General features: G+C 38.5%; 1 protein-coding gene across 3 annotated transcripts in view; it reads right to left on the bottom strand.

Moving 5' to 3' along the window:
• Positions 1-13777, bottom strand: part of DENND2C (DENN domain containing 2C) — a 93222-nt gene that overhangs the window by 42346 nt on the left and 37099 nt on the right. The window contains exon 1 of one of the 3 annotated variants that reach the window (XM_027535996.1): positions 194-2449. The exons of the other annotated variants lie outside the window; for them this stretch is intronic. The gene's annotated coding sequence lies outside the window, so the exon portion shown is untranslated. Of the gene's footprint in view, positions 1-193; positions 2450-13777 lie in introns of those variants that run through there. 3 annotated transcript variants of the gene reach the window in all.

The following is a 13777-nucleotide window of genomic DNA, read 5'->3' as shown; positions in this document are numbered from 1 at the left end:
CAAACCCACATCTCCTGCATTGGCAGGCAGTTTCTTTACCACCAGGAAAGAATTCCATATATGCAGAGCTAAAGACAATCCAAGGTGCCATCAACTACAGTTACTTTGAAATGTAATTACTTATTTCATCACTAACTGAACTTTCCACATCTCTGCCACCACATCCTTGACCCGTATCAGCAAAAATACTTACAGCCACTGTCACATCTCTTCCTTTCATGCAGAGGCTTCACTCATTTAGGCCCATTAACTGTTTCCTCAAATGCAAAGTTTGGCAGAGAACTTTTCCTAGTAACTGAGTAAAGGATCTGGTCTCAAGTTCTACTGTATACTGGTTAAAAATAGCAACTGATTCAATACTTCCTGAGGCAGGGGTCATCCTTCCTTGAGCTCTGTCTGTGTGGCCTTGATTAACAGGCAGGAAGAAGTCTTGGCCCAGCTCTGTCAATGTCCCTGACCAAACCGATACATACACGACACACACATACACAATTTATTGTAGGCAGAGCAACTGCTAATCAGGACTTCTATCAATTTAAAATATTTCTTCAAGTTTGTAGAAAAACCAGCTCTGCTAGCAAGTAAACTTTGATGAGGGTCTGATACAAAGAAAAAGATTTTTAAAAATCTTAAGAAATTAAACTCACATGAGTGAAAAAAAAAAACAAAACATAGCACCTAAATATAAAAGCTGTTGTGCAGAATTCTTGACAAAAGATGAAAGCATAGACTCTGAACCTCAAATCAGCTTCTACTGCTCATTATTAAAACTCTGAAACTCCTTTTCTACTTTCTGATGTTTACAGAGGATTCCTAAGGCTTTTTAAAGGTGTCCTTGAGACTCAGGTTTTCTTCACTACAGACAAAATAGGAATTTTTTTTCTCTTTACTGTGAGACTAGTTGAGGTTTTTGATACTTCTTGTTAACTTTTTCATTACTCTTCCCTTGTTAATGTGTTTTAAGTATGAATGGGTCAAATTGTGAAGAAAAAGATGAAAACTGGTTGGGCTAAAAAAAAAAAAACAGTTTAACTCGAAAAGTACTGGCAACAAATGGAATTTGTTGTCTATAGAATTCATATACAAATATAAATGATGAGTGTTCATGGTGTTTCAGGGGCAACAGAGCGGCATAGCACCATGAAACTCCTAATATATTAATTGGTAGGCAGTATGCAGAGAAGTACTACTTTCTCCTAAAAAAAGGAGCTTTTTAAAATTGACAAACTATTTCAAAGCCAAAAATTTTTAATGCATTCTAACTAGATTGATGCCTTCATTGATATTACAGAGAATCTATCTTTATACATCAATGCAAAGCTCTAATTTTTGCCAAATTAAACTTTTTGGAATGTGACTTGCCTAACCTTATATATAAGCTGTGATTTTGTCCTATTCAAAAAATAAGAATCACCAAACCAAGAGTTACCTGTTTTTTCCTTATAGCCTTCTCACATTTGAGGGTCCTTTTTACCCTAATTAAATTGAGTTGCTTTGCTACCCACCTCTTCCTCCCCCATGGCTCTCCTAGCCTGCAAGACTTATATCCCTTCCCCCACTCCTCTAGTTTCTTGCCTTGACCTCCACTATCATTAGACATTCTAACCCCTAAGTGCTGGTCCAGCTTTCCAGCCCTAGCTCTCTCCAAACTTCATCTTTAGAAAACTTCCTAAGCCAACTTATTCACATATTCGTCCACAGAGATTGCTCTCTCAAGCTTGCCTCAACAGTTCTAACAGAATCACAGCTTAAGAAAATGTAACAGCTCCAACAATTTTTAAAATTTTGCTTCTTAATACTACAAAATGAGTCAAAGGCTTCTCCAACTATTAAAGACCATTAAGTCAGGGAGGAATCGCACAAAGAGAAACCAGAGCTCACGAGAAGCACGATGGACAACCTCAGCAGAAGAAAACAGCAACTTACTCCCTCAGGGGAGCAAAAGTGTAAATGTGACAAACTAAGCATGATTTTAAAATATAATAAAACAGAATACTTGGGAGTAAATACTAGGAGAAAAAAAGGTACTAATCAATTTTTTTCCCCTATTCTTTTTCCCAAAGAGGTGATTCTTAATCATGTCCCTTTGTTTTTATTATCTATTGCTTCTGTGAGTATTACTTTGATCCAAGAAATACTCAACTATAGTTTGTCAGCTTACGATGTAATTCATAATATAAACTATCATATATAGGATTTGGTGTTCTTAGCCCTTTAAGAGAAACCAACCAAAATCCATTCAGGTAAGTGAAATTCTCTGTAAGAAAGAGAATATTAATGTTCTATTTTACTAAATTCACATCTACATAAGAAAGTTTCTCACTCCACACCCTTTAAACTATTTTATTGATTAAATAAAATCTGGCAAAATAGGAAGCATTTGGAACATTCTAAGTGTTAGTTGCTCAGTTGTGTCCGACTCTTTGCATCCCCATGAACTGTAGCCCACCAGGCTCCTCTGTCCACGGAATTCTCCAGGCAAGAGTACTGGAGTTGGGTAGCTTATTCCCTTCTCCAGGGGATCTTCCTGACCAAGGGACGGAACTCGGGTCTCCTGCATTGCAAGCAGTTTCTTTACATTCTCAAAATTGATTTTAAAACTGATAAAAGGGTATACTTTTATTTTTGGCTACACTAGGTGGTATGCAGGATATCAGTTCCCCAATCAGGGATCAAAGCAGTGCTCCCTGCCCTGGGAGTGTGGAATCTTGACTACTGGACTGGCAGGGAAGTCCCCAAGAGTATACTTTTAAATGGTTAATTTTTTGTTATGTGAATTTTGCCTCAATCAGAAAGGTTGATGAAAGGGACCAAGAAGACCCCCACTTTTGGTATGACATAATAAGTGGACTAGACTTGCCTTCTCAACATAGATAACAATAAAACTGGTTAATAAATAAATGCTTTCAGATATTGGATAACAGCAAAGAACTCTGGTGCTTGAAAAAGAAAAATGAAGTGGACACCAAGATGGTCCAGTTTTCACCTTCGAGGTTCTTTTCAAAAAACAGCATAGAACATGGTAATCATGCTGAATTAAGGAAAAAGAGACCAGCGGGTGGAGGGGCCGAGGCAAATGGAACCTTCAGGGTACAGTATCAGAGAGGAGGGAGCAGCACAGAGGAAAAGCTCCAGAAATCTAGAGGATCTACCTGAGTCGTGGGCTGAATATGTACAGGGTAATGTGCAGGGTAACACTGCACAAGGCTGGGCAACAAATTACTGGGAAAGAATAGCTAATGGCACCCAGTAAGACTAGTACCCAGAGTTAACGAAGGTCTGGGCAATGTTCAACTTCCAATGATCTACACGAGGGAGGCCTTGTCAAACAGCCAGTAATTCAGTACAGACAGTAGGAGGTCCTAGCTTCCCATAGTGCAGTTGGACTATACTAGCCCTAGAGTGAAGGATGCTTTGCAGCCACCACAGAAAATCTTTAAAAAAGCCTTAAAAGGATCAAGTTGATTCAGAAGTAATTAAATATCCACATAAGTCAATAATTTTTACATGACATCAAAATCTAGATGTGCTACAATATAACATTTACAATATCCAGCATCCAATCAAAATTACTAAACATGTAAAGAAGCCCCAAAATGAGACTCATAATCAGGAGAAAAATCAGTTACTAGAAACAGAACCAAAAGTGACAGACATGATAGAGTTGGCAGTTCAGTTCAGTCGCTCAGTCGTGTCCCACTCTTTGCGACCCCATGAATCGCAGCACGCCAGGCCTCCCTGTCCATCACCAACTCCCAGAGTTCACTCAAACTCATGTCCATCGAGTCGGTGATGCCATCCAGCCATCTCATCCTCTGTCGTCCCCTTCTCCTCCTTCCCCCAATCCCTCCCAGCATCAGAGTCTTTTCCAATGAGTCAACTCTTCGCATGAGGTGGCCAAAGTACTGGAGTTTCAGCTTTAGCATCAGTCCTTCCAAAGAACACCCAGGACTGATCTCCTTTAGAATGGACTGGTTGGATCTCCTTGCAGTCCAAGGGAAATCACTGCAGATGGTGATTGCAGCCATGAAATTAAAAGACACTTACTCCTTGGAAGGAAAGTTATGACCAACCTAGATAGCATATTGAAAAGCAGAGACATTACTTTGCCAACAAAGGTCCGTCTAGTCAAGGCTATGGTTTTTCCTGTGGTCATATATGGATGTGAGAGTTGGACTGTGAAGAAAGCTGAGTGCCGAAGAATTGATGCTTTTGAACTGTGGTGTTGGAGAAGACTCTTGAGAGTTGGCAGAGAAAGGCTTTAAGTCAAATATTTTAAATATATTCATAAACTTAAAGAAAAATATGAACATAATGAGTAGGGAAATGGAAGATATAAAAAAGAACACAAAGAGAACTTCTGGAGCTTAAAAACACTTGACCTGAAATGAAAAGTTTGCTGGGTTATTTGAACAGCAGATTTTATACACTGTAGAGGAAATGACCAGTGAAGTTGAGTAAGTAGTAACAGAAACTCAAAAACTAAAACAAAAACTGAAGCACAGAGAGCAGAAAAGGTTAAAAAAAAGTCTTACTAGAAATGAGGGGGTGGGGTCAGGGGACAAATATTTCAAGAAATAACAGCTGAAATTTTTCTAACTTTGATGAACACTCTTATCCCATAGAGCCAAGAGGCTCAACAAGTGCCAACAGGATAAATATAAGGAACGCCCTACTAAAGCAAACCATAATCAAGCTGCTGAAAACTGATGATAGAAAATTCTTAAGAGCCAAAGGAAAGGATATATCTTACATACAGGAACAACAGGGTAAATCAGAAAACAATGGAGGGATTTCCCTGGTAAGCCCAGTGGCTAAGACTTCGATCTCCCAATGCAGTGGGGCTTGGTTGGATCCATGGTCAAGGAACTAGATCCCACATGCTATGCCTAAGAATTCACATGCCTCATCTAAAGACCCTGCCTGCCACAAGGAAGATGGAAGATCCTGCATGCCACAACTAAGACCTGGTGCAGCCAAACAGATAAATTAAAAAAAAAATTTTTTAAGAAAACAATGGAAAATATTTAGGGACTTCCATAGAAGCCCAGTGGCCAGGACTGGACGATTTCCCTGCCGCAGCCTGGGTTCAGTTCCTGGTCCTGTCTTGACCTGTGCGCTCAGCTGCTCAGTCGTGTCTGACTCTTTGCGACCCCAAGGACTGCAACACGCCAGCTCCTCTGTCCATGGAATTTTCTAGGCAAGAATACTGGAATGTGTTGCCAATTCCTACTCCAGAGGATCTTTCTGACCCAGAGTCTCTTGTAAAATCTCTGGTCAGGAAACTAATATCCTATAAAGCATATGGCTCACCTCTCCCCCACTCCACCCCTCACCAAACACACACACACACACACACACACACACACACACACACACAAAATTTTAAATGCTAAGGGGAAAAAAACTGCGAATCTAGAATTCTAGACAAATCCTTCAAGACTTGTGAATTTGTCACTGTTGATCTGCACTCAGGGCCAGTGACGTGATTTGTGGGCCCCAGGACAAGTTGAAAATGTGAGGCGCCTTATTCAAAGTGCTTTAAAGGTATATACGAAGCTTCTTCCTTTTTCCTAGAAGTCTCCCTTTCAATTTGTCTCAGTTTTAAATTGATTACTTAATGTTTTCTGTAAAAAAATTTTTTTAATCTAAATCATTTGCAAGCTTTTACCATTCATCTATATATTTAGGAGCACCATTTTAAATGCAAACATCTGAGCATGTAACTTGAATGCAGAATCAATGAACGTAAACAATTCCTATTTTGTGGCCTGTCCTGATGGGTTACTCCAGCTGGCCACAAGAGACAAATGTAGCCAGATTCAGGAAGGTTGGAAGAAGGATGAGAGGGTCCCCTCAGACATGGAATCTAGCCAAGAGAATGCTCTCAAGCCTAGGGATACTTGGGAGACGAGTGCAGATCCTCACAAGAACCTGGGAGCCCAGTCCTGTGATGTGGGGCATGCACATGCTAACCTGGGCCTAATGGCTGCTGGAATCCCCTGCCTGCTACCCACTAAACTAAGAGGCCACGCTCTAGCTGAGGCAAGGTCTGGGCAAGTACAGTCAGGTATCTCCCCATTTCACAGGCCTGTCTCTTTAACTCATGACAGACAGGTAACCCTGAGAGTCTTTAAACCTCTGCCAGAACACATTTGATTTCTGGATGGAGGTGGGCAATAGACTTGTCCTTGCAAGACCAACACCTTTGCTTGGTGGCTTGCCAGATATACCATGGTGCTGTCAGTATGGGATGGGACAGCCATTTATACAACCAATTTCAACCCTCAAACACCCAAGCGTCTGCTGAGAGTAGAGAGTGGCAGTAGTCAGAGGGTACAGGTGAGAAAGGGGCAATAGGGCAGGGCCAGATATGCCAGGGAGTCAGAGAGAGAAGACAGCTGAGAATCCATACTAAGGAGATGGCAGGAAGTCAGATTGTTTATGAATTGTGACTCCAAGCCCCTAGTACACACTACATTGTCCAATCAGACTTCACTTACAAAACTCAAATTCAAAGATAACATTTATCAGAATTTCTAGATGGCTACTGCACAGCATAAAATTCCACAGGGCTCTTCTAAGTGTGGGAACCTATGTAACTATACTGATCATATGCCTATGAAGCTCGACCTGCTTACACCATAAGAAATGCTAAAGAAAGTTATCCAAGTTGAAGAAAAATGATACCAGATGGAAATCTGGATATAAACAAAGAAACAATGAGAACCAAAAAATGCTACACATAGATAAATAAAAAACACATGGGACTTCCCTGGTGGTCCAGTGGTAAAGAATCTGCCTGCCAATGCAGCAGACACAGGTTTGATCCCTGGTCTGGGAAGATCCCGGACTTCCCTGGTGGCTCAGACAGTAAAGCGTCTCCCTACAGTGCAGGAGACTTGGGTTTGATCCCTGGGTCAGGAAGATCCTCTGGAGAAGGAAATGGCAACCCACTCCAGTACTCTTGCCTGGAAAATCCCATGGACGGAGGAGCGTAGTAGGCTACAGTCCATGGGGTCGCAAAGAGTCAGACATGACTGAGCAACTTCACTTCACTTCACTTCTGGGAAGATCCCACATGTCGCAGGGCAACTAAGCCCATGTTTCACAACTGATGACTCTGTGCTCTAGGGCCCTTGTGCAGCAAAGAAGACCCAATGCAGCCAAAAATAAATAAATAAATATAGAAAAACACATTTTTGCCATTATTATCTCTAAAACTGATTGACTATTTACAGTAAACATAATAAGGTACTGTGGAATTTAAAATAATGTCAAAATAAATGTAAGACAAGAACACAAAGGAGGGAAAGAAAAATGGAAGTACAGCACTAAGTTTCTTACTTTACATATCAAGTGGGATATTACTTGAATAGGTTGAAGTAGTAGTATGGTGTAAATTCTAAAGCAACCACTAAAAGAAAAACAAAGAATAGCCAAGAAGTTAATAAGAAAATATTAAATGAAATTCTAAAAAATACTCAATGCAAAAAAAGATGTGGAAGTGAGAAGAGACACAAGAAAAACAGCAACCACAAAATAACCACATGGGACAAACAAAAAATGAAAACAAGATGATATACTTAAATATGACCATACTAATAATTATGGTGTATAATAAATAAGCTAAGCTCTAAATAAAAGGCAAAGATGATCAAACTTGATAAAAAAGCAAGACCTAATTCTACACTTCTATAAATTGTACTTTGAATAAAAAGACACAGATCAAGTTAAAGTAGAGATACAAATACCAAACACTATCTAGGAACACTGCATTATCTATATTAACAGCAGACTTCTAGGGCAAGAAAATTAGCACAAATAAAAAGAGACATTTCAAACAAATAATAGAGTCAATTCATCAAGAAGAACTATAATCCTAAATGTTTATGTACTTAATGATAAAATTTCAAAATGCAAGAACCCAAAATGTCAGAGCTAAAAATGACAAATGGACAAATCCACAATTTTAGTATTTCATCACTGTTCATCAGTAGTAATTGACAGAAAAACAAAAAATCAGTAAATATATAAGACTTGAATACTACTATCAATCAACTTGACTCACAAGTGATATTTTAGAATACTACTCCCAACAATATAATTCAAATACACATAGAACATTTACCAACAGACCATATGTTGAGCCATAAAAAAAGATTTGATAAATTTAAAAGGATTGAAATCATTCTGAGAATGTTTTCTAACCCCAAATGGAACTGAATTAGAAATCAGTTATAAACCAAAAGGAAAATCCCCAAATACTTAGAAATAAACACTTATATTACAAAAGGAAAAAGAAGTTTAAAAACAATGAATGAGGATATTATTTCTTGGTGTTTTAAGTTGGAACACATTTTACCCCATTAAGTTTCAAGTTTTATTTTAATTTTCTCTCCAGATTAAACACTCTAGCTTAACATTTGTCTAAATTATTTTACAGCCAATCCAGCACAAAATCTACTGTTCTTTTCAAATCTACATTTTTCTAAACCATGTGGTGAAATTTGGGTGTTATCATTTCACCTAAGACATGAACAATAAATGATTTAATGTTCTCCCTCAAAAAGGAAAAAAAAAAAAAAAAACCCAAAGCAAATAGAAAGAAATAAATAATAGTGAGTATTGATGAAACAGCAACACATGAATAATGGAAAAGTATTAATAAGACAAAAAAGTTACTTAAAAAGATCAATAAATTGATAAACCACTAGGTAGATAAATAATAAAGATAATAAAATAAAATAAAATAAATAAAATAAATAAGAGAATAAAATAAATAAAAATAAAATAAAATAAATAAGAGAATAAAATAAATAAAAAAGGAAAAATTAGCAATATCAGGAATGAAAAAGGGGGCATCACTGCAGATCCCACATTAAAAGACATAAAGGACTACTATAAATAAGTTTATGCTAGTAGATTTGACAACTTAGACAAATTTCTTGAAAGAAACAAAGTGACAAAACTGAAGTAAGATCTAGGAATTCTGAATACCTCTATATTTGCTGCTGCTGCTGCTGCTAAGTCGCTTCAGTCGTGTCCGACTCTGCGTGACCCCATAGACGGCAGCCCACTGGGCTCCCCCGTGTCTGGGATTCTCCAGGCAAGAACACTGGAGTGGGTTGCCATTTCCTTCTCCAATGCATGAAAGTGAAAAGTGAAAGTGAAGTCGCTCAGTTGTGTCCGACTCTTAGTGACCCCATGGACTGCAGCCTGCCAGGCTCCTCCATCCATGGGATTTTCCAGACAAGAGTACTGGAGTGGGGTGCCACTGCCTTCTCCCAGGGGAGTACTAGTGAAGTAGTAGTAGTAGTAGTGAAGTCGCTCAGTCGTGTCTGACTCTTTTTCGACCCCATGGACTACAGCCCACCAGGCTCCTCCATCCATGGGATTCTCCAGACAAGAGTACTGGAGTGGGCTGCCATTTCCTTCTCCAGGGGATTTTCCCGACCCAGGGATCGAATCCAGGTCTCCCGCATTGTAGGCAGATGCTTTACCATCTGAACCACCAGCGAAGTCAATGGAGTACTACTCAGTCATAAAAAGAACAAAATTTGCCATCTGTAACAACATGGATGGGCTTGGAGGGTATTATGCTTAGTGAAATAAGTCTAACAGAGAAAGACAAATACTGTATGCTATCATTTACAGGCAGAATCTAAAATCTGAAACAGATGAATGAATCTAACCAAACAGAAACAAACTCACAGATATAGAAAACATCAGGAGGGAGATGGAAGAAGGAGGGGCAAAATAAAGGGAGGTAATTAGGAGGCATAAAGTGCTATGTATAAAATAAATAAGCTACAAGTTTATATTGCACAGTACAGAGAATATAGGCAATATTCCATAATAAGTATAAATGGAGTATAATGTATAAAAATTCTCAGTTTCACACTTGAAATTAATATAATATTATATACCAACTATATCTCAATTAAAACAAACAGATGCAGAAAAAGCATTTGAAAAAATTCTTACCCATCCATAATTGTAAAAAAAAAGAACTCTTTAGAAAATGAGTAATTAAATTTCTACAATGTGATAAAGGGCATCTATGAAAAAAACAACTGTAATATCATACTAAGTGGTAAAAGACTGAACACCTTTCCCTTAAGACTGGGAAAAAGGCAACAATGTCTTTTTTCCCCACTTTTATTCAACCCTGTATGAAAAGTCTTAATCAATGCCATAAGGCAAGAAAAAATTTTTTTAAAGTTTGGAAAAGAAGTAAAACATTTTTTTGGGCAAACATGATGATATATTTAGTCAATTCCAAGAAATCCACTATTATAAGCTAGTAGAATTCATGAGAGAATTTAGCAAGGTCTCAGGTGACTTCCCTGGTGGCTCAGACAGTAAAAGCGTCTGCCTACAATGTGGGAGGACACAGGTTCGATCCCTGGGTTGGGAAGATTCCCTGGAGAAGGAAATGGTACCCCACTCCAGTACTCTTGCCTGGAAAATCCCATGGACGGAGGAGCCTGGTAGGCTACAGTCCATGGGGTTACAAAGAGTCAGACATGACTGAATGACTTCACTTTCGCTTTTCAGGATACATGGTCAGTATTTAAGATTTAATTGTACTTATAGATACTGAGATTTAACTGTACTTATAGAGCCTGGTGGGCTACTGTCTATGGGGTCGCACAGAGTCGGACATGACTGAAGCGACTTACTAGCAGCAGCAGCATAGATACTGAGAGTGCTGAAAAATAAAATTTAAAATAACATTTATAGCAGCACGAAAAATAGGAGATAAATACTTAGAAGTAAAAGACTTACGCACTGAAAAATACAAGATACTGCTGAGAAAAATTAAAGAATAATTTTTAAAAGAGATATACCACATTAATGAACTAAAAGCTTTGATTTTGTTATGATGTCTGATTCTCTCAAAATTGAGAGGCAGATTCAACACAATCCTAATCAAATTCATAGCAGACTTTGTAGTAGAAACTGACAAGTTGATTTTCAAATATATATGGAAATTCAAATGACCTAGAATAGCTTAAATAATTTTCAAAAATAACAAAGTGCTTTCAAGGCATTATAAAGCTGTGGTAATCAAGACTGTGTACCAGTGAAAGCAGAGATAAATGGATCAATAGAACAGTACAGAGCCCAGAAATAGACCCACATGTGTACAGACCATTGATTTCCACAGAACTGGAAAGGAGTAATCTGTGGCATTGGGACAAATGGATATTCATATGGAAAAAATGAACCTCAACCCTTACCCACACCATGTACCAAAATTAACTTAAAATGTACAGGAGTCCCCTCCCTATCCATGAAGGGCACATTCCAGTGGATGCTGAAATGGCTGATAATACCAAATCCCATATATATTGTTTTGTCCTATAATGGGTGGGTAGCAGAAATAGCATGGATTCTCTGGACAAAAGGATTATTCATGTTCCCTGAAGGACAGAGCAAAATGGTGGGAGATTTCGTCATGCTACTCAGAACAGCATGCAGTTTTCAAATTATAAACTGTTTATTTCTGGAATTTTCTATTTGGTATTTTGGATCACAATTGACTGTGTGTAACTGGAAATCACAGAAATTGAAACCACAGATAGGGAAGGATTACTGTATCATAAACCTAAGCCTAAGAGATAAACCTATAAACCTTCTAGAAGAAAAAACAGGAAAAAAAAAAAATCTCTGTTAACTTTAGGAAGGGAAGCGATTTCTTAGAATACAGAAAGTCCTAGCCATAAAGGCAAAAACTTGCTAAAATGGATTTAATTAAAATGAAGATCTTCTGCTCTTCAAAAGATGTTTTAAAAATGAAATGGCAAACCACTGTGAGAAGTGTTATACACAATACATACATCTGACAAAGATTTAAATTCATTATGTAAAGAACTATAACAAACGAATAACTCACTCAATTAAAATGTGCATCAGATATGAACAGACACTTTACAAAAGATTTTAGGAGTAGCCAGTAAGTACAATAAAGCACCTGAAAAATGTACACTGTCGTTAGTCATCAAAAACGTGCAAATTAAAACACAAGGTAGCACTGCATACCCATTAGAATCACTGAAATTACAAAGAACTGCAGTGCCAAATATCGGAGCGCATATAACTCTTAACACTGCTGGTGTAATATGGTACAGCTATTTGGAAAACAGTCTGGCAGTTGCTTGCTGCTGCTGCTAAGTCGCTTCAGTCGTGTCCAACTCTGTGCGACCCCATAGACAGCAGCCCACCAGGCTCCCCGGTCCCTGGGATTCTCCAGGCAAGAACACTGGAGTGGGTTGCCATTTCCTTCTCCAATGCATGAAAGTGAAAAGTGAAAGTGAAATCGCTCAGTCGCATCTGACTCTTAGCGACCCCATGGACTGCAGCCCACCAGGCTCCTCCGTCCATGGCAGTTGCTTATAACGTTACTAATAAACATGATTGCCTTGTGTATGTGTGTGCACACTCAGCCGCTCAGTCATGTCTGACTCTTTGTGACCCCATGGACTGTAGCTCACCAGGCTCCTCTATCCACAGAATTTTCCAGGCAAGAATACTGGAGTGGGTTGCCACTTCATACTCCAGGGATCTTCCCCACCCAGGGATCGAATCCATGTCTCTTGCATCTCCTGCACTGGCAGGTGGATTCTTTTACCACTGTGCCTCCTGGGAAGCCCAATGAGCGCCATATGAGAAAATTATCAGACAGGCTGGGGGTTGGGACCTGGGACACTGCTGCAGTCCTTAGGACTGGAAAAATGTCTCCTAGAGCCACAGAATACAAAGAAATTATAAGGAACTAAAAATAACTGTGTGCATAAGCAGTTGGGTTAAATAATGAACAAGATACAAAGTGAGTAAATATGTAACTGCCACATCCAAGGTGCTGGGAGCAAAAGCAAGGTACAGGGCATGATCGCTACACAATGCATCACCAAAGGGGTGGGCAGACCACCGAAGCCACCCCTACCCTCACCCTACTTAAGGGACCAGCTCACTCCCTCACCCCATCCCCCAACCTCAGGGAGCAAGCAAGGAAACCAGTTACTTGATTTTGTTTCCTTGTGAGGACCATTAAAGCCTTGTCCGAATTTCTTATCTGGCCTCTCATCAACTTCTCTATTGATTAAAGAGTCCAAAAACCAGGCTCTATAACAATCTCACTTAGGCATTTCATATGAAAGGAAAATATTATGTTCACACAAATATTAATACTTTTACATGAATATTCATAGCAGCTTTATTCATGCTAGTCCCAAACTGGAAACAACCAAAAGATCATTAAGTGAATACACAAATTGTGATATAATCATACAATAGGGTATTACTCATCAATTAAAAAGAACTAATGATATGAGCAATAACTTGGATGTCTCTCAAAAGCATTATTCATAAACGAAAGAGTCCATACAGTATGATTCCATTCATATGAAATTCAAGAACAGGCGAAACTAATCTATTATGAAAGAAAGCAGATCAGTGGTTGCTTAGGGCCAGGAGGGTAAGAACTAACCACAGAGACATATAAGGGAATTTTGTGGAGTGATGGAAATATTACACATGTTGACTGGGATAGTAGTTATACAGCTGTATACATGTGTCAAAGCTACTGATCTTATACGTGTTATAAAATGGGTATATTTTACTGTTTGAAATTTTATCTCAGTGAAGTTAGTTTTTAAATGTGAAAAAAATTTAGTACACTGAAAATCCGACGTAGTTTTGCTCTTAATTTGAATGAGAAAAATCATCCTGACTTTTAAAACATTTAAAACATGTCATTTACTTCAGAAAT

Source organism: Bos indicus x Bos taurus, chromosome 3 (genome assembly GCF_003369695.1).
Source record: "Bos indicus x Bos taurus breed Angus x Brahman F1 hybrid chromosome 3, Bos_hybrid_MaternalHap_v2.0, whole genome shotgun sequence".
NCBI classification, from domain to species: domain Eukaryota; kingdom Metazoa; phylum Chordata; class Mammalia; order Artiodactyla; family Bovidae; genus Bos; species Bos indicus x Bos taurus.
The sequence above is the reverse complement of the archived record's forward strand: the minus strand, read 5'-3'. Positions and strand labels throughout refer to the sequence as shown.